This window comes from Bufo gargarizans, chromosome 3, assembly GCF_014858855.1.
Source record: "Bufo gargarizans isolate SCDJY-AF-19 chromosome 3, ASM1485885v1, whole genome shotgun sequence".
Classification (NCBI taxonomy): Eukaryota; Metazoa; Chordata; class Amphibia; order Anura; family Bufonidae; genus Bufo; species Bufo gargarizans.
Window position 1 is genome coordinate 306446244 of NC_058082.1, and position 22618 is coordinate 306468861.

The window sequence follows — 22618 nt, forward strand, 5'->3', positions numbered from 1 at the left end:
TCACCAGACAGAAAAGATCTCAAGTGATTATTTGCCTGGAGATATATTAGACGGTCATTGGATATCAATTTTACTGCAGGCCAGTACAAATACATGTCAAATACATATGTTTAAAAGAACTAAAAATATAAAATTGGAATAAAAACATGGCTAACGAAACCCGCTCTTGAAAAACCCCAATGATAATAGGTGAAATTCAATTAAACGTGGTTGTCACAGGTGTTGAATTCCTCCGAGATCCATGCCTCATTTATTTTTAGAAATGTGAGGTAGTCCACACTATTGTGAGCTAGGCGAGTGCGCTTATCGGTCATAATCCCCCATGGTGCACTGAACGTCCTTTCGGACAGGACACCCGACGAGAGGCAAGCCAAGAGTTCCATGGCAAATTGTGCCAGGTCTGGCCAAAGGTCAAACCTGCATACCCAGTAGTCCAGGGGTATCTCGCTTCTCAGAGCGTCCACATCGGCCGTTAACCCAATGTAGTCAGGCACCTGTTGGTCTAGGCATTCCCTGAGGCTGGATCTGGAGAGCAGCTGTCGATGGGTTGGCTGCAAGAATGATCTTATATCCGAAGTGACCAACACATCTTCAAACCGCCCTCTTCTTGCATGTGCGGTAGGATTGGTACCAGCAACTGTTTCTCTGTGGGTGGAAATTCCTCTGCCAGCGCCGGCAACAGCAGAATGCAGCATCTCTCGAAGCATCCCTCTGTGATGCTGGTAACATGTCCGCCATTTTGTGTTTGTACCGGGGGTCTAAGTACGTTGCCACCCAGTACTGGTCCATGCCTTTTATGCTTTTTATATGGGGGTCCCTCTTCAAACACTGGCACATGAAGGCCCCCATTTGCACTACATTGTAAGTGGTGGATCGCTCATCGCCCAGGATAATGGGTTGGGAATTCATTCAGCATTGTGACATCCTCATCTTCCTGCTCCTCGATGGCTTGATCAATGACACAATGCAATGAACGCTTCAGAAAGAAGGCAAAAGGTACAATGTCACTGATGGTTCCCTGGCTGCCACTGACCAGTTTGGTGATCTCATCAAATGGCTGCAGAAGTCTGCATGAGCAGCCACTGTTGCGGTGGAAAAAAAAACAAGCTCCCCAGAACCTGTTCTGCCGCAGAGTTAATACATGTTTCTGCTGGAGCAGCCTATGAAGCATATACAAGGTGGAGTTCCAGCTCGTTGGGCAGTCACAAATCAGACTTCTGATGAGCTAGTGGTGTCACCACTGAACGTCAGCAAGGTGACCTATGGCCGTGTAAGATCTTCTAAAATGGCCAGAGATTTTCCTGGCCTGCCGCAAGATGTCCTAGACCCCGAGGTTTTTGGCGAATCACTGCACGAATAAGTTCAGGACGTGTGCCATGCACTGTACATGTGTCATTTTGCCCTGTTTTAGAGCACTCAGCAGATTGGCACAGTTGTCGCACACCACTTTACCAACTGTCAAATTGAGCGGGGTTAGCCATTGATCGGCCTGTGACCGCAGAGTTAAAAGCAGTGCAGGACCGATGTGTCTCTTGGCTTCCAGGCACAACAGCCGCAGCACAGCATGACAACGTCTTACCTGGCACGTTAAATAGGTTCTGGGGAGCTCGGAAGGCGCAGCGGAAGAGTCTGTAGCAGTGGAAAAGGAGGAATCAGCTGAGGAGGAGACGAAGGATGGAGGAGGAGAAGAAGAAGAGGCAGACCTGCATGCAATCCCTGGCGGTAACACCAAATCCACACGGGTGCCACGGGTTGCATACTTGCATGCTTGACAACCGTCAGAAGGTTCTTCCAGTGGGCAGTAAAAGTTATGTATGTACCTTCCCTGCCTGTGTTTGCTAGACCACGTATCTGTGGTCAGATGTATCTTGGCACTGACACTGTGTGCCAGAGATACATTCACTTGCCGCTGAACATGGCCATATAGCTCTAGGATACCCTTCTGGGAGAAATATTTCCTTCCGGGGACCTTCCATTGCGGTTTGCCAATGGCCACACATTTTCTACAGGCCTCCGAGTCCACCAGTTTATATGGCAGTAGTTAGCGGGCTATTAGTTCCGACAAGCCAGCGGTTAGCCATTCGGCAAGAGGGTTATTTGGCGTCATCAACTTTTTACGTTCGAACATTTGGGCCACAGAAGCCTGCCTTTTGCCAGATGAAAGCGATGACGGCATGGTGGACTGGAGGACAAATAGGTGCAGAGAGGAGAAGGAGAAGTGGCAGGACATGGAGCGCCGGGAGTGTGGCTTTCTGGGTTCTGACGGTGTTGCTCCCATTGGGCTCGGTGATGGGAGGCCAGGTGCCTTCTTAAGGCAGTCGTCCCTAGGTGAGTTTTGGGCTTACCGCTACTTATGTGTTGACAGCACAGGCTGAAGATGGCAACACTATTGTCAGCAGCTGACAGGTTAAAAAAAAGCCCACACTACGGTGCCATGTGCCGGCGTCCTGGGAGCGCCAGATGTGACCGTGCATGGTGGATGGCTCGCTCCAAATACATTTGCTGTCTGCTATTTGCCTCATGTGCACTGTGAGTTCTGCGTGCTTCTCCTCCTTCTCCTCCCTATCTGCTGCTCCATCTCTCCCTCTGAACTCCCCTCTTCTTCCTCTCTTGTGAGCACCCATGTGACATCCATCGACACGTCATCATCGTCACCTTCACCACCACTAACATTAGAGATCTCGGAGTAGGCAGCAACAGCAGGGACCACCCTCCTTCAGCTGATCTGGGTACTGTCGTCAGACCGTTGGGTGGCAACCGTTGCTACTTCCTCTTCCTCATCTGATGCCAAGAATTGCTGTGCATCGATAAGGTCTGGGAATTATTATTAAAGCACCATTAATTCCATAGCACTGTCCAAATGAAAAGTGGTATACATACATAATACAGACAGTTGCACTAATCATAAACAAGACAAGTTACAAACTGATACAGAAGGAGAGAGGGCCCTGCCCATGAGGGCTTACAATCTACATGGTATGGGAGAAGGACAAAGTTGGGTGCGGGTGAAGTTGGTCATGGCGGTATACAGACCGTAGGGGCACTGGTTGTAGGCTTGTCTGAAGAGGTGGGTTTTCAGAAGATGATGAGGGCATGTACAAGCATTTTCACAGATTCAAAGTTAAGGAAAGCGCAGATGCGGGAGATGTTTTTGAGTTGGAGGCGGCAGGTGGTGGAAAGGGCTTGGATGTGCGGTCGGAAGGAGAGGGAAGAATCCAGTGTCACTCCAAGGCAGAGGACTTGGTTGACCGGGGAGAGTATGCAGTCATTGATCATGATAGATAGGTCTGTTGGGTGGGTTGAGCAAGATGGGGGAAAGATGATGAATTCTGTTTTATCCATGTTAAGTTTTAGAAAGCGAAAGGAGAAGAAGGATGATATAGAAGATAGACATTGTGGGATTCTGGATAGTAAAGTGGTGATGTCTTGGCCAGGGAGGTAGATTTGTGTGTCATCAGCAAAAGAGTTATACTGAAAGCCATGGGACTCTATGAGATGTCCCAGGCCTTAAGTGTAGATAGAGAAGAGCAGTGGTCCTAGGACGGAGCCTTGCGAAAGTGGGAAACGCTAAACATCCGGTGTGTGAGGTATGATGTGACTAGGAGAGGGCCAGGTCAGTGATGCCAAGATATGAGAAACTTTGCAACGGAAAGGGAGTGGTCAACAGTGTTGAAGGCAGAGGACAGGTCAAGGAGAAGGAGGATAGAGTAATGTTTTTTGGTTTTGGCTGTTAGTAGGTCATTGGTGACTTTGGTAAGGGCAGTATCAGTAGAGTGGTGGAGTCAGAAGCCAGATTGTAGCTAGTCAAAGAGGGAGCAGGGTGAGAGTTGAGAGGACAGTTCTGAATGGACATGTTGTTCAAGTAAATTTGAGGCATACGGAAGAAGTGATATGGGGCGATAACTGGACAAAGAAGATGGGTCAAGTGAAGGCTTTTTGCGGATGTGTGTAATGGTAGCATGTTTAAAAGCAGAGGGGAAGACACCAGAGGTTAGTGATAGGTTGAAGAGATGAGTTAGGGCTGGGATATACACTGTGGTGAGGTTAGGGATGAGATGGGATGGGATTGGGTCAAGAGTACAGGTGGTGAGATGTGATCTGGAGAGTAGAGTGGAGAGTTTGTCTTCTGTAATGGTGGAGAAGCGTTTTTTTGGGAGAAGAAGACGAGCAGTTGTGTAGAGGGTATATGGGGACTGTGTACTTAAACTTTCTCTGATGTTGACTATCTTTTGTTTGAAGTATTTGGCAAAGTCCTCAGCTGAGATGAGAGGAGAGGGTGGGGGCGCTGAGGGACAGAGAAGGGAGTTAAAAGTGTTAAAAAGTTGTTTAGTGTTGTGCGCCAGGGAAGATAAGAGAGATGAGAAGTAGGCCTGTTTCGCATCAGCGAGTGAGGATTTGAATATGAGGAGGGATTGCTTGTATGTGGTGTATGGATCTTTAGAATGGGATTTCTTCCATCGCCGCTCAGCAGCCCTGGAAGCTTGTCTGAGTTTTTTGGTCAGGTTTGTGTGCCAGGGTTGTGTGTTCATTTTTTGTTTTTTTTTGTGTGTGAGGGGGGCAACAGTGTCCAGAGCTGTACTTATTGTGGTGATTTCTAGGGTGGTGGCAGCATCTGGGTCTTGGAGGGAACAGATGGTAGAGAGTGGGAGAAGAGAGTCAGAAAGCAAGCGAAAGTCGAGATGTTTAAGATTCCTGCAGGGGTGTGCTAGAGTGTGGACCGGGGGAGCAGCAGAAGAGACCAATAAAGAGAAGGTGAGTAGGTTGTGGTCTGATAAGGGGAGATGCGAATTAGAAAGGGAGCAGAGGCGTGTAAAGATAAGATCCAGAGTTTGACCATCTCTGTGTGTGGGAGCTGAAGACCACTGAGATAGGCCGAAGGAGGAAGAGAGTGATATGAGTTTAGAGGCTGCCAAGTGGCAGGTGTGAATAGGGATCTTGAAGTCACCCATGATGATAGTGGGAATGTCGGCAGAAAGAAAGTGTAGTAGCCAGGTGTTAAAGTGGTCAATAAAGATGGTGGCTGGACCTGGGGTGCGGTATATAGAAATTATATATAGATAGACGAACATCAACCGGGACGGTTCGCGAACACGATCGCGCAAACGTGATCAAATGTTCGCGAACCGCAAGTTTCACGGTGGGCCTCATTCACTTTAATGGCAGGAGAAGCTGAAAAACCTTCAGCTCATATTTGCAGCCACCAAATAATTATAAGAAGTGCACAAATCGTCCCACAACATAAACAGTGACATACCAGAGGGGGATCAATGGCAAAAATTTCCACCAAAAATATGTATTTTAATCAGGGGCCGTTTTTATGCGTCTTAAATTGAAACTCTCAAAAATGTGTCATGCCGTGGGAGTACAGGCCCCAAACATTAGGCATTCACCGGACAGAAAACATGTGTTTATGTGGCTGGAGGTATATTAGCTGGTCATTAGATATTAATTTTACTGCAGGCCAGTAGAGTACAGGCCCCAAAAATTATTCATTCAATGTACAGAAAAGAACAAGCTTTGTCTTCTTCTCATTGTCTGTCGCTAGTAGAGGCCTAAGCATGCCAGGCAAGTTCCCCCAGAAGTATCTTGCTGGATCAGCAGCCAATACCGCACTTGCATCAATCTTGACAGGATTCGGCTCCAGGTGTAGAGGAATTGTTTTTTTGGAATGCTTCCTCCATCGCAACACCCTCCACATCGTTGAATAAACTGAAGACTGGCAGATTCTCTCCTAAGAAAAAAATGTAATGTTATTATTAAATTTATTAAACATTTTATTATGAAATTAATTCCATATATATTATAAAATTCGGTGTCTCCATGATCAATCTGCAGCATGGGGGTCCCACACTGGTTCTACACACTTCCAAAATAAAGTGAGGTGAATAGATGACGAATGATCAGGACGCTCCATGATCTTCCCAGGAGCTGCTTTTGGGAGCCGTGGTTTGATTCTGAGACGTCTGTGTGGGAATCCAAAGACCATCTCCATCTCCATGTACCACAGGATGTCCTCCTCCTGTGTTAGTAAAAAAATTATTTTTATTATAAAATTTATTAAATATAATAAGGATGCCCTCCTTTCTATTCCATGATGACTGGAAACCCCTGACAAAGAGACTGGGCCCTGGTTGGTTTGAATCGTGATTAAATTCGCAACTCTTATGGGCTCCAAGCAATCTTGAAGCTTTGTCTTCTTCTCATTGTCTGTCGCTAGTAGAGGCCTAAGCATGGCAGGCAGGTTCCCCCAGAAGTATCTTGCTGGATGAGCAGCCAATACCACACTTGCATCAATCTTGACAGGATTCGGCTCCAGGTGGAGAGTAATTTCTGTTTAGGAATGCTTTCTCCATCGCAACACCACATTGTTGAATAAACAGAAGACTCGCCGATTCTATCCTGTCTTACGCAACATTTAATTTTTATTAAATGTATTAAATATTTTAACAATAATTTTATTAAACCAAAACTTTATTACAATTATAAGAAAGTATACTTAAATTTGCCAAACCTGGCCTAATAACTCATATGAGCTCTGCCTTATAGGTTGATGTTAGTGTCAAGAAGAAGTGCACTCCTTTTACACCCTTGTTAGCTGATTCCACATAGATGTCTACAGAACCTGTTCTATTACACACTTATACAAGTAGAGCCCCTCTGACAGAGTGGAGAGGATGTCAGCAGTAAGTTTGTGTTGACATCACTGATAAATTTGCCCTTCCTCTGATCCGTCAGAACAATAACCCACACAAAATGGATCCTGTCTTTGGAGTATACGCTTTCACTCGGTCAGCATTTGTTCAGTATTGCTAATGCCAATAAAAATAAGAGTGAATCTAAAACAGAGCTGACACATGAATGGAATATTTGCATGTCTTCTGTGTTTTGTACCCAGTCCTGATTTTTTCTACCAAATCATAAGCCAATTCTGATGGGACCATACAGGCCATACAGCTGCTACACAGACAGGATCTGTTGTGCGTCTCATTTTTTCTTCCTTCCTACAGATCAGAATAAAGGTCAAATAAATGATGATGTCAGCCAGGCCGAAAGCCAAAATAGTGGCCCAGTCATGAAGTGAGGAGAGTGTGAACAGCATGTGAAGTCCTCAGAGTGTCCCTATGACAGAGTTGTGAGGAGGAAGCAGCATGAGGAGACCACACATTGGCCCAATGATAAAGTCTGGAGATGGCGGCAGCATCAGAAGGCCACAGAGTGGCACAATGACAGTGTGGAGGTGGCAGCAGTATGAGGAGGCCACTGAGTGGCACAATCAGAGTATGTAGTTGGCAGCAGTATGTGGAGGCCAGCAAGGGGCCAGGTGACATAGTGTGGAAATTGCAGCAGCAGCAGCATGATACAACAAAGTGACACAGTGACAAAGTGTAGACATGGCAGCACCAGGAGGCAAGGTGGCAAGGTGATAGTGTTGAGGTGGGTCGCAATACTAGTACTCGCTGAAGATGGTGGTTGAAAGAAGGAGCACTTGGCATCAGGTGTTTGGCATCAGGCGAGTAACAGCATCAGAATAGTAGCTGAGGCAGGTAGCCAGAAGAAAACTGTCTCTTTTGTCAAAATGTTGGTGTGGCACCATGGATGATCTAGTCTGATGCATCAGGCTTTGGTGTGTTGAAATCATGGCTGATCCACGCCTGATTTATCTTGATGCAGTGTCCCACTATGTGCTACTGTATATGTGGGCACTTTAAACTCTTGCTAAATGTCATATTAAATGTATTGTGGTATCATGCTGTAGTTCCCTTTAACAGGCAGGCAGTATCATTTACCTTTATTTGTCCGATGATAATGAAGAGATAAGGAAGTTAATGGGAGGAGGTGTACATTTTTATTTCCACCAAAATAATTCACAAAAGATTTTACTGCATATAAGTGCAGTGCTTATGGCTGAATACAATAATTTTTGCCACCCAAATATTTCAAGATAGATTTTAGCGCATATCATTGCAGCGCTTAATGCAGAATACAGGATTTTTTCTGAAGTGAACGGGGCGTAGCGGAGGAAGTAGGTCTGCGCTGGAAGAGCGAGACGCGGACCTTGTGCGGTTTCTGTGCTACAGAAAAGTCCCCGTAGTGTCAAGTAAGCAATACCATAGATAGATGCGGGCTGGTGTGTATTAATTCGCATTTTTGTGCAGGGTTAGTGAATAGTCTTTTCACCTGTATTGGTGCGCCGCTCTTATAGACTTTCCCACATATAACTGCATTGCTGAAAGCTGAATATATCTTGATTTTTGTACATAAAAAACGCCACAAAAGGCTTTACCTCATATAACTGCAACAGTGAAAGCTGAATATATTTTTCTACTGATATATGTCAATAAATGTTTTTCAAGATATAAGTGCAGCAGCGAATGGCGAATGTATATTTCTTTTTCTACTACTATACGCCAGTAAAGGGTTTACCAGATATAACTGCAACACTGAACTGAGAATATATTTTTCTTGTAGTACTGAAATACGCCCCTATACGCTTTCACCAGAAATAACTGCTGAAGTGACCTGAGAAAATATATTTTTTGTTGGACTCAAATAGGCCACTATACGCTTTCAACAGAAATAACTGCAGAAGTGAACTGAAAATTTATTTTTCTTGTTGGACTAAAAAAGGCCACTATACGCTTTCACCAGCAATGTGTATGTATTTTTTGTTTTTAATGAAAAAAGCCCCTATACTCTTTCACCAGAAATTAATGCAACCCTGCAGTGCATTTAAATGTTTTGTGTATTACTGAAATACTGCCCTATGCTCTTTCACTAGAAATGACTGCAAATGATTTTAACATAAATAACACCCCTGCTTCAATCAATTTATTGGGGGGCAACTGGTATATCGCACCAGTAGAAATTATTTGTTACAATGGCGTTTGTCACTCTGTGTAGCTGAGGCAATGCAGCAAACCCGCAAACTAATGCTGCGCTACCCAAATGCACTATATAGAAAGGATATAATTGGTATATAACGCCCCTGCCTCAATCAGTTTTTTTTGGGGGGTAACTGGTAAATCACACCAGTAGAAATTATTTCTTCAAATAGTGTTTTTTACTCTGTGTAGATGCGGTAACGCAGCAAAACCACAAACAAATGCTGCACTACCTAAATGCACTATATAGAAAGTATATTATTGGTATATAACACCCCTGCTTCAATCAGTTTTTTTTGTTTGTGGGGGGCAACTGGTAAATCACACCAGTAGAAATTATTGTCTCCAATAGCGTTTGACACTCTGCGTGGCTGCAGTATCACAGAAGAAAGGGACACAACTGCTGCACAATACAATTGCACTATAATGTACTTTCTATGTTAGAAAGTATACTATAAGTATATTACACCCCTCAGTATGTCACACCGATCAATAGCACACCTATACCAGTCCTTAAAAGGACTTTTGTGGCACTATTAGCTAGTATTTTGTGTCCCTAACAGTCTGTCCCTGCTCCACACAGCAACCACTCCCTACACTGGCAAAAGACTAAATGTAAAATGGCGGCCAGATCAGGTTTATTTATAAGGTAGGGGGTATGTCTATGTGCTGAAATGTCTCAATTGACTGTCCTGTACCACCTGATGGATGTGTCATGTGTCAAAGTTGGAGCAATGTAAAAGTATATGGCGGGCGTGAATATCGCTATATGATCGCCCGTTCTGCGAACAGCGAATTAGCAAAGTTTGCCACAAAACAACTGCCGGGTGAACCGCAAAGCCATCTTCATCCTCAATCAGTTTTTTGGGGGGGCAACTGGTATATCACACCAGTTGCAATTTGTTGTTCCAAAAGCGTTTTTCCCTCTGTAAAGCTGCAGTATCTCAGCAGATCCGCACACAACTGCTGCACAATGCAAATGCACTATGTAGAAATTATATTATAGGTATATCACAATCATACCGCTGCCTCAATCAGTTTTTTGGGGGGCAGCTGGTATATCACATCAGTTGCAATTAGTTGTTCCAATAGCATTTGTCCATCTGTATAGCTGCGGTATCGCAGCAGAATAGCACAAAACTGCTGAACAATACAAATGCACTATATAGAAAGTAAATTATAGGTATATAACACCCCTGCCTTAATCAGTTTTTTTGGGGGGCAACTGGTATATCACACCAGTTGCAATTAGTTGTACCAATAGCGCTTGTCCCTCTGCATAGCTACAGTATTTCAGCAGAACCTCACACAACTACTGCACAATATACACTCACCTAAAGAATTATTAGGAACTCCTGTTCTATTTCTCATTAATGCGATTATCTAGTCAACCAATCACATGGCAGTTGCTTCAATGCATGTAGGGTTGTGGTCCTGGTCAAGACAATCGCCTGAACTCCCAGCTGAATGTCAGAATGGGAAAGAAAGGTGGGCTACAACAGCAAAAGATCCTACCGGGTACCACTCATCTCCACTACAAATAGGAAAAAGAGGCTACAATTTGCACGAGCTCACCAAAATTGTACTGTTGAAGACTGGAAAAATGTTGCCTGGTCTGATGAGTCTCGATTTCTGTTGAGACATTCAAATCTTAGAGTCTGAATTTGGCGTTAACATAATGAGAACATGTATCCATCGTGCCTTGTTACCACTGTGCAGGCTGGTGGTGGTGGTGTAATGGTGTGGGGGATGTTTTCTGGGCACACTTTAGGCCCCTTAGTGCCAATTGGCCATCGTTTAAATGCCACGGGCTACCTGAGCATTGTTTCTGACCATGTCCATCCCTTAATGACCACCATGTACCCATCCTCTGATGGCTACTTCCAGCAGGGTAATGCACCATGTCACAAAGCTCGAATCATTTCAAATTGGTTTCTTGAACATGACAATGAGTTCACTGTACTAAAATGGCCCCCACAGTCACCAGATCTCAACCCAATAGAGCATCTTTGGGATGTGGTGGAATGGGAGCTTCGTGCCCTGGATGTGCATCCCTCAAATCTCCATCAACTGCAAGATACTATCCTATCAATATGGGCCAACATTACTAAAGAATGCTATCAGCACCTTGTTGAATCAATGCCATGTAGAATTAAGGCAGTTCTGAAGGCAAAAGAGGGGTCCAACACCGTATTAGTATGGTGTTCCTAATAATTCTTTAGGTGAGTGTCAATGCTCTATATAGAAAGTAAATTATAGGTATATCACACCCTTGCCATAACCAGTTTTTTTTGGGGGGCAACTGGTATATCACTCCAGTTAAAATTAGTTGTTCCAATAGCGTTTGTCCCTTTGCATAGCTACGGTATCTCAGCAGAACCGCACACAACTGCTGCACAATACAAATGCACTATATAGAAAGTATATTATAGGTATATCACACACCTGCCTCAATCAGTTTTTTGGGGGAACAACAGGTATATTAAACCAGCTGCAATTAGTTGTTCCAATATTGTTTGGCCCTCTGTATAGCTGCGTCATCGCAGCAGAACCGCACACGATTGCTGAACAATACAAATGCACTATATAGAAAGTATATTATAGGTATATCACACCCCTGTCTCAATCTTTTTTTTTTGGGGGGGGGGGGGAAACTGGTATATCACACCAGTTACAATTAGCTGTTCCAATTCCGGTTGTCCTTCTGTATAGCTGTGGTATCTCAGCAGAACAGCACACAACTGCTGCACAATACAAATTCACTAGATAAAAAGAATATTATAGGTATATCACACCCATGCCTCAATCAGTTTTTTTTTTTTGGGGGGGGGGGCAACGGGTATATCACAACAGTTGCAATTAGTTGTTCCAATCTCGTTTGCCCCTCTGTATAGCTGCAGAAACTCAGCAGAACCGCACAAAACTGCTGCACAATACAAATCCACATTATAGAAATTATATTATAGGTATATCACACCCCTGTCTCAATCAGTTTTTTTTTGGGGGGGGGGGCACTGGTATATCACACCAGTTGCAATTAGTTATTCCAATAGTTTTTTTTCCCTCTATATAGCTGCACTATCGCAGCAGAACCACACACAACTGCTGCATAATACAAATGGACTATAATATACTTTCTATGTTAGAAAGTATATTATAAGTATATCACACCCCTCAGTATGTCGCACCTATCGATAGCACACCTATACCAGTCCTTAAAAGAACTTTTGTGGCCCTATTAGCTAGTGTTTGGTGTCCCTAACAGTCTGCACCTGCTCCACACAGCAACGTCTCTCTATACTGGCAAAAGACTGAATGTAAAATGGCGGCCAGATCGGGTTTATTTATAGTGTAGGGGGTGTGTTCATGTGTTGAAATGTCTCAATTGGCTGTCCTGTCCCACTTGATGGATGTGTCATGTGTCAAAGTTCGGCGCAATGCAAAAGAATATGGCGTCGGCGGACATCGCTGTATGTTCGCTTTTTAGGCAAAATCGCGAACAAGCAAAGTTCACCGTGAAACGACCGCCAAGCGAAATGCATTCCTATTTAGCATCACCAGTAACTAAGTGAAGGATTTAAACACGCTTTGCAGAAGCAAAATTGTAGGGAAGTTTTCATCAGTGATGTCACAGCACGGTTCCAGCCTGATGACGTGGTGACATCATCACAATATCCGCAGGTCCTTTGTTGGGTTTTCTTCAATCACCACGGGCTCAGATACCCCAGTTTAACCTCCTGAGCACCTGAATGTGAGTGTAAGGTGCTGCAATCAGTGATAGCCATTCCCTTTCATTGCACCAATGAAAAGTGAATTGTGACAAAGTGATTAAAATTTCTTGACGAAGTTTGTCAAAGCTGCCGAATATTTTTTTTTTTTTTACTTTGCTCATCTCTAATCATAACAATCACCTGACAGGGGTAGCTGGGCTGTAGAATTTGTAACTCACAGTAATACTACACATCTAAAAAACTAAAACTTTTTCAAAATGTTTATATTAGTGATGTAGCTCTAACTAGTATGGTTGAGCCAACCCGAACTGTAAAGTTTGGGTTCGTACCGAACTTTAGGATTTTTGGACCCCGGACCTGAACCAGAACATTTCAGTTAAAGTTCGGGTTCAGTGTTCGGCGATTTATTGGCGCTTTTCAGCCAATCAAAAAGCGTTTAACTCTGTGCACTTAGAAGGCATCAGAGTCATAGAGTCATGCCTACTAATGGCATGGCTGTGATTGGCCAGTGCACCATGTGACCCAACCTCTATATAAGCTGGAGTCATGTAGCACTGCACGTCACTCTGCTGTGCTTAGTGTAGGGATAGGATGCTGCTGCTGTGAGGGAGAGAATAGGAAAGAATCTTTAATCTAAAGTGCTTGTTAACTCAGCGATTTACATAGATCTAGTTTTGTGGGTGCAGTGTACAATCTTTTTGCACTGCCCTGAGCCCAGTGACACAGAAAAATAACTTTTAACCATCTGTTAGTTAGGTGGGCGGTGGCGGCCATTTTATGCAAGCTCAGTGCACCAGCACAGCATATGTGCTTTTGTGACATTCAAATTCAAGCTTGAAATACTGCAGTAATAATCTGGGTTTAAAACGACACCCAATTTTGGCAATATCCTACATCTGGTGCCTTTGCAGCATTTGTCAGTGTGCAATTTAAGCTAGAAATACAGCAATAATGTTCTGAGTTTTGAAAAACACCCATTTTGGGCAAAATACTCAATTTTACAGCCCTTGCTGCATCTGTCAGTGTGAGATACACGCTTTAGATACTGCTGTCATATTCTGTTAGTAAAAAAACACCAATTTTGGGCAAAGTCCCTTGCTGCATCTGTGATTGTTAAAAACAAGCTTGAAATACTTCAATAATTTTCTGAGTTTAAAAAAACACCCATTTTTGGCAATACCCTCCATCTGGAGTCTCTGCCGCAATAGTCAGTGTGCAATTTGAGCTAGAAATACAGCTATAATTTTCTGGGTTTAAAAAAAAAACACCCTATTTGGGCAAAATACTAAATTTTACAGCCCTTGCTGCATCTGTACATGTGAAATTCAAGTGTTATATACTGCTGTCATATTCTGTTATAAAAAATAAAAATAAAACATTTTGGTAAAAAGTACTTAATATTGCAGCCTTTGCTGCATCGGTGATTGTTAAAAAACAAGCTTGAAATACTTTTATAATTTTCTGGGTTTTAAAAAACTTTTTTGAAATACCCTCCATCGGGGGCATCTGCCGCATTAGTCAGTGTGCAAATGAAGCTACAAAATACAGCGAACATATTCTGGGTTTTAAAAAACACCCATTTAGGGCAAAATACTTAATTTGCGGCCTTGTCTGCATCTGTCAGTGTGAAATTCAAGCGTTACACTTTGCCCTTTTTGGGCAAAGTACTTAATATTGAAGTCTTCACTGCATCTGTTATTGTTAAAACAAGATTAAAATACTTCAATAATTTTCTGGGTTTTAAAAAACAAAAATTTTTGGAAATACCCTCCATCTAGGGCCTCTGCTGCATTTGTCAGTGTGCAATTTAAGATAGAATACAGCTATAATTTTCTGGGGTTTAAAAAACACAAATTTTGGGCAAAATACTTAATTTGAGGCCTTGTCTGCATCTGTACATCTGAGATACACACTTTAGATACTGCTGTGCTATTCTGGTATTAAAAAAACACAAATTTAAGACAAAAATCTAAATTTTGAAGCATTTTCTGCATCTGTCATTGTGAGATGCACCCTTTACATACTGCTATGCTATTCTGGTATTAAATAAAAACCCATTTTGGGCACAAATCTTAATTTGCGGCCTTGTCTGCATCTGTACGTGTGAGATACACACTTTAGATACTGCTGTGACATTCTGGTATAAAAAAAACACCCATTTAGGGCAAAAATCTTAATTTTGCAGCCTATGCTGCATAGGTCATTGTGAGATACACTCTTTAGATACTGTTGTTCTATTCTGCTATAAAAAAACACCCATTTATGGCAAAAATCTTTAATTTCCGGCCTTGTCTGCATCTGCATGTGTGAGATACACGCTTTAGATACTGCTGTGCTATTCTAGTATTAAATAAAACACCCATTTTGGGCAAAAATATAAATTTTGCAGCCTTTGCTGCATCTGTCATTGTGAGATACATCCTTTAAATACTGTCGTTCTATTCTGCCATAAAAAAAACACTATTTAGGGCAAAAAACTTAATTTTGCAGCCTTTTCTGCAACGGTCTTTGTAAGATACACGCGTTAGATACTGTTGTTCTATTCTGTTATTTAAAAAAACACCCATTTTGGGCAAGATCCTACATTTGAGAAATATAAGGAGAGTGTCAAATAAGGGACGTGGCCCCGGTCGTGGTGCTGCTGGTGGAGCTCCTGTTACAGGGAGAGATGTGGTCGATCTGTGCCAGCTACACTCACAAGTGAAACACCTTCCTCAGGTGCGAGTAGGCGACAGAACCTTCAACGGTATTTGGTCGGCCTAATGCGGCTCTACGAATGGGGAGGCCAGAACAAGTACAGGTGATAGTAGATTGGGTTGCCTTCAGTTCCTTTACATTGTCTCCCACCCAGTCTCCTGCTGAAGGATCAGAGTTGGCACCTGTAGCCGATGTCCATCAGTCTTTCACCTCACCCCCTTGCAAATCAGCCAAGCAGTCTGAGCCCCAAGTCATGCAGCAGTCTCTTCTGCTTTTTGATGACTCTGCTGGCAGGGTTTCCCAGGGCCATCCACCTAGCCCTGCCCAAGAAGTGGAAGAGATTGAGTGCACCGATGCCCAACCACTTATGTTTCAAGATGAGTACATGGGAGGGCCTTCGCAGCATGTCACGGATGATGAGGAAACATATGTGCCAACTGCTGTGGCTTTCTAAAGTGTGCAGACCAACAAGGAGGGCAGGGGTAAAGACTGGGTAGAATATGATGTGGAGGACGATGAGGTCCTCGACCCCACATGGAATCAAGATAATGCGAGTGACCTGTGTAGTTTGGAGGAAGAGGTGGTGGTTGCACCAAGCCACCAGCACAGAAGAAGAGGGGGCAGGGTGCAAAAGCCGAGCGGCCGTCCTCTAGGCAGTACGCCTGCTACTGCCGACAGCAGCAAGGGACCGAGCACACCAAATCCAGCTCCAAGGAGTTTCCTGGCGCTGCAGTTCTTCAGACAATGCACTGACGACAAGACCCGAGTGGTTTGTACACTGTGCAATCAGAGACTAAAGCGAGTCATAAACATTCTCAACCTGAGCACAACCTGTATGACCAGGCATTTAAGTTCAAAGCATGAGCTGCAGTGGAGTAGACACCTCAAAAACCAAGAAAGGTCTCTGGCTCCTCCTGCTTCCTCTTCTGCTGCAATCTCAGCCTCTTCATCCACCTCTGGAGTGACAGTGCTACCTGCCACCCTGCAAACAGAGGATCTGCCAGCAAAACCACCACCTGGGTCACCAAACATCTCCACAATGTCCCACGGAAGCATTCAGCTCTCCATCTCCCAAACACTGGAGCGGAAGTGGAAGTACCCCCCCCCCCCCCTACCCACCTGCGATCCCTGGCACTGAAGGCCAGTATTTCAAAATTACTGTCCTTTAAAATGCTGTCATTACGTCTGGTGGAGATGGAGAGTTTTGAAAGCCTTATGGCGGTGGCTGTCCCAAAGTACTTTGCGCCCAGCCACCACTACTTTTCCAGGTGTGCCATCCCTTCCCTGCACAACCAAGTGGGGGAAAAAAATCAGGTGTGCACTGCACAACGCCATCTGTGGCAAGGTCCACCTAACTAAGGATATGTGGACCAGTAAGCACAGTCAGGGACGTTATATATCTCCATAACAGCACACTGGGTAAATGCAGTGGCGGCTGGGCCTGAGGCGGATAGCAGTTTGGTGCATGTCCGTCCACCACCGAGGATTGCAGGGCGCTTCAGTTTGCCTCCTGTTGCTTCCTCCTCCTATTCTGTTTCCTCCTCCTCTACCGCCTACTCATCTGGTCAACGTAACACTTTCACCACCAACTTCAGCACAGCCAGGGGTAAACGACAGCAGGCAGTAAAACGTATCTGTTTGGAGGACAAACCATACACCACGCAGGAGCTGTGGAGAGGCCTTGAAAAACAGACCGATGAGTGGTTGGTGACAGTGAGCCTCAAGCCCAGCCTGGTGGTGTGCGATAATGGGCAAAATCTTGTAGCAGCTCTGGGACTAGCCGGTTAGATGCACATCCCTTGCCTGGAGCATGTGATGAATTATGTGGTGCAGAGGTTCCTTAAAAATTACCCCGATATGTCTGAGTCGCTGCATAAAGTGCGAGCCGTCTGTGCGCACTTTCAGCGTTCTCACTCTGCTGCTGCTTGCCTGTCAGCGCTGCAGCATAACTTCGGCCTTCCTGCTCATATACGACGTGCCCACAAGGTGTAACTCCACATTGCACATGCTAGCCAGACTGTGAGAGGAGCAGCAGGCGATAGTGGAGTTTCAGCTGCAGCACGCACGGGTGAGTCGCTCTGCGGAACAGCACCACTTCACCACCAATGACTGGGCCTCCATGCGAGACCTGTGTTCCTTGTTGCGCTGTTTCGAGTACTCCACCAAAATGGCCAGTGCTGATAACGGAGTTCTCAGCGTTACTATCCCACTTCTATGCCTCCTTGAAAAAACTCTGCTGGCGATGATGGAATAGGATGTGGCACAGGAAGAGAAGGAGAAAAAGGGATCATTTCATAGGGTTTCTGGCCAGTCATTCCCAAGTGGCTCCAGGGTAGGTTCCTGCACCCACAAACGCCAGGTAAACAATTGTCCAGCCAAGGCACAGTTCTGGAGGATAACGAGGTGGAGGATGTGGAGATGGAGCAGAAGGAACCGTGTTCACAGCAGGATGACACCCAAACCAGCTCATCGCCATACCTGGTGCCTGGCTGGAGGAAAACAGAGGACACAGATGATACACCTCCCACAGAGGACAGCTTTTAGTTGCCTCTGGGCAGCCTGGCACACATGAGCGATTACATGCTGCATTGTCTCCACAACGACTGCCGAGTTGCCCACATTTTAACTTGTGCTGATTACTGGCCACTCTGCTGGATTCCATAACGTCTTTAATTCCGTCACTGGAGCATGATCGTAACATGCGCAAGTACAAGTGCATGCTGGTAGATGCACTGCTGGTGGCATTCCCATGTGACATCGGGGGCACAGTGGAAGCACAAGGCGAAGGCAGAGGAGGAGGAAGAGGTTTCCAACGCAGCTTGGGCACCACCATCACCTCAGAAGGCAGAGTTAGCATGGCCAAAATATGGAAAAGCTTTGTCAGCACACCACAACAACCAGCACCACCAGCTGATATGGAACATCTTAGCAGGATTCAGCATTTCAGCAACATGGTGAAGCAGTATTTGTGCACAAGCTTACACGTCCTGAATGACCGGTCTGCCCCCTTCAACTTCTGGGTCTCCAAAGTGGGCACATGGCCTGAGCTTGCCCTTTACGCCTTGGAGGTGCTGGCCTACCCTGCAGCCAGTGTATTGACTGAACATGTCGCCTGTCCACAGCCAATGTGAACAAGCTCACTTTCATTAAAATGGTCAAACTATATCTTTTATATAAAATATAAATATTTTATATAAGAGATAAAATGTCAAAAATATGGAAATCAGTCAGGAAATCCACTAGTCGGACATAAAAACGCCTTTCTTTTATCTTGGGTTTCTAAATTTAATTTATGCAATAAATAAAAAACAGGGCAATTAGTTATGCAAAAATATAACATTTATTTATAGAATGCATATAAATCCAATTTAAAACAGACATAAGATAAATGGATAGACAAATTGATGCAGTACCAACAAACCACCACTAGATGGTGGTTTAACACACGATCACTTTCTCACCAGAACAGAATTACTTAAAGTTACATATGATAAGATGTAAATGTTATATTTTATCAAACAGACCAATAATTAATATATCAAGACAAACTAACAGGCTATAACATGACAAAAAGACAGATTAATACAGGAACAATAATTGTTGTCCCTTGACTCTGTCTCTGCCTATGACAATCAAAAATATATATGATATTAATATGATATTTTTCCCCACTCGGCAATCAGACTATGGAAATATAATTTCCCAGAGTTTTTCCTCTACTCAGACAATGTCTAATCTCCCTTTAGCAATAGGCATCTTTGCTAAGAGGACAACTAGCATTTAGGGAGGTGTTTAACACTATACGTTCCCACAGTATAAGAACTCTTGACTATATGCTAAGAGGAATATCTTATTAATATCACAAGCAAATGTATGACATACGTTACCAAGTCAAGGATGGGCAGAGTCTTGGATGGGACCAGCTCTCAGGAGTTCTCTAGTAGTCAAAATGTAATTCAATTTTCTTCTGATATATCTTTCTTATGATCTGATCTTGATCTCCTCCCATGTTCCTATCCAGCAGCACTTATCCTCCCTGATATCTTACGTTACCACCTCCTGGATGATGATCTCCCAATCAACTGAGGAGGGTGTAATGTATGTTAATACTACTATGATGTCATCTTAACCCTTGATATGCTGGTGAAAATGACATACTATTATCCATCTACCCCTAGTTGGCACTGCTGTACCACATAACAATTTCAACATTAATTCTAAATACCTAATAATAGTTCACATGACCTTCTTAACCTCTCCAATATAAATCAGTAATAAGGGTTTCTTCCTGACATTTTAATTACCCATAATCTAGACATGTTGGAGTCACTATTTTCTACTATCTTCTTAAATTCATGATAATGGACAAAAGGACAATGGTGCTTTTACTTGGCATCTGGGTATATATATTTAACTTGTCCACATGGCCGACTAATAACATTCAGCTCTCCTCATGAATTCCAATTAGTAGGAAGACAACTTCAATACTTTCTAAACCTTAAAAAGTCTATATTCAGTCAGTGGGATACACACAGCCACAGCATAAAATATATATTCTAAAATATATATATATATATATATATATATATAGCGACACACTGTTACACATAGATAACATGTTATATAAATCACTGGCTAAGATATGTTGCAAATCTAAATATACCACACAGAAATATATAGAATATAATCATGCATACATGAATTGGACAATGCACACAAAATGTTTTCTATAAGGCATGACTTCCTTAATGATTTTGTAATGAATAAAGTAATACATTGCTATTTAAATGGTTTGGTTCTCTCTCACTGACACGTCTGTAGGACCAATTATAGTATTAACAGATACACTACATTTGCTCACAATAATTTTTTAAGAGACAATATATTCTATGTCCGTTAAAAACATGTTACCCAAATTGAACTCAGCATAAACTATTGGTTCAGTCTGACTTCACACTTAAAGGCAATGATATTTAGATTATAATATCTTCAGATAAGACTGTACACTTATAAAAATGCATGGCAAAATGAACCAGGCATGGATCCCACAGGACTTGTCCGTAACTTGTGCAGAATAGACATGTATACCGGCCTTAACCAGACATTGTTATACTAAATCGCAATTGCTCATTCTTGTATTTTGGATATTTCACACTCTCTGGGCGTGTATCCTAATAAAAAAAATAAAAAAAATATAAACCAAAAACCAGTGTTGGCTACCTTATCCTCCTCCACTGCCGCTTCCACCTACACCGCTACGTCCACCGCCTCCTCAAACTACTACAACATATGGATGTCCAACTTTTTGTTTGCAAGTATTTTATTTTATTTCACTAATTTGTCTGTTACATTTTCAGGTGAAATTCACCAATTTTTGGCTGTGATATACCCCTGCTCTACCTAGTAGACAGGCAAACAAATTTCACTAATTTGTGTGTTACATTTTCGGGTGAAATTCACTAATTTTTGGCTGTGATATACCCCTGCTCTACCTAGTAGACAGGTATCATTTTAATAATTTGTCTGTTAACATATTCGGGTGAAATTCACCAATTTTTGGGTGTGATATACTCCGGATGTACCTATTAGACAGGTAAAAACATTTCACTAATTTGTCTTTTACAATTTCGGGTGAAATTCGCCAATTTTTGGGTGTAATATACCACTGCTATACCTAGTAGACAGGTAAAAACATTTCACTAATTTGTCTGTTACATATTTGGCTGAAATTCACCAAATGTTGGGAGTGATATAACCCCTGCTCTACCTGGTAGACAGGTAAAAACATTTCACTAATTTGTCTGTTACATTTTCTGGTGAAATTCACCAATTTTCCAATTTTTGGGTGTGATATACCCCTGCTCTACCTAGTAGACACGTACCATTTCATTAATTTGTCTGTTACATATTCGGGTGAAATTCACCAATTTTTGGGTGTGATTTACCCCTGCTCTACCTAGTAGACAGGTAAAAACATTTAACTAATTTGTCTGTTACATATTCGGGTGAAATTCGCCAATTTTTGGGTGTGATATACCCTGGCTGTACCTAGTAGACAGGTAAAAACATTTCACTAATTTGTCTGTTACATATTCAGGAGAAATTCACAAATTTTTGGAATTTTTGGCTGTGATATACCACTGCTATACCTAGTAGACAGGTAAAAACGTTTCACTAATTTGTCTGTTACATTTTCTGGTGAAATTAACCAATTTTTGGGTGTGATATACCCCTGCTATACCTAATAGACAGGTAAAAACATTTCACTAATTTGTCTGTTACATATTCGGGTGAAAGTCACCAATTTTTGGGTGTGATATACCCCTGCTGTACTTAGTAGACAGGTAAAAACATTTCACAAATTTGTCTGTTACATTCTTGGGTGGCTTTTGACCATTTTTGCCATGATTAAGCCCCTGCTCTGCATAGGTGATAGGGACATAAATTTAAAATAATCGTTTGTTACATTGTCAGGTGACATTTTGCCAATTTTGCTGTATACAAACCCCTGCTCTGCATAGGTGACAGGGAATTAAATTTTAATTGATGCGCGCCACCTTCTTTCATTCAATGCTTAAACTTTAACGAGTTGTCTTACATTTGTGCTTCAATAATTTGTCCCACTTTTCTGCTCGATCATATTTAATTTGAAACAATTAACCTCCCTTGGATGTGGTCTCCCTTTCTCAAGCTCCCTCTCCTGCATTGAACCCTGATTCGCTGATAATTGTGATTAACATGGTAGGCGCAGAAAAGAACATCGAAAGTTGAAAGAGAAGATGGTGGACGTCACGGGGGCACTTCTGCATAGGTGACAGGGACATAAATTTCAAAAAATCATCTGTTACATTGTCAGGGGACATTTTACCAATTTTGCCGTAAACAAACCCCTGCTCTGCGTAGGTGACAGGGACTTAATTTTTGTTAAAAAGTCTGTTCAATTAGTGGGTGCCATGAATCTAGTTTTGCCGTGAATAAACTCCTGCTCTACATAGTTGACAGGGCCTGAAATTTTTAAAAATCGTCTGTTCCATTGGTGGGTGACTAACCTATTTTTGCCGATGAAAAACTCCTGTTCTGCATAGGTGACAGGGACTTCAATTTAAAAAATTTGTCTTTAATTGGCCCTTTTATTCGATCCTTCCGCTTTAATTGCTCTTTTCATATTTCTGGTCGATCACATTGCAGCCATTGACCTCCCTTGGATGTGGTGTCCCATTCTCACGGTCCCTCTTTGGCGTGGAACCCTGATCCGCCAATAACCGTGATCAACATGGTAGGTGCAGAAAAGAACATTGAAAGTTGATA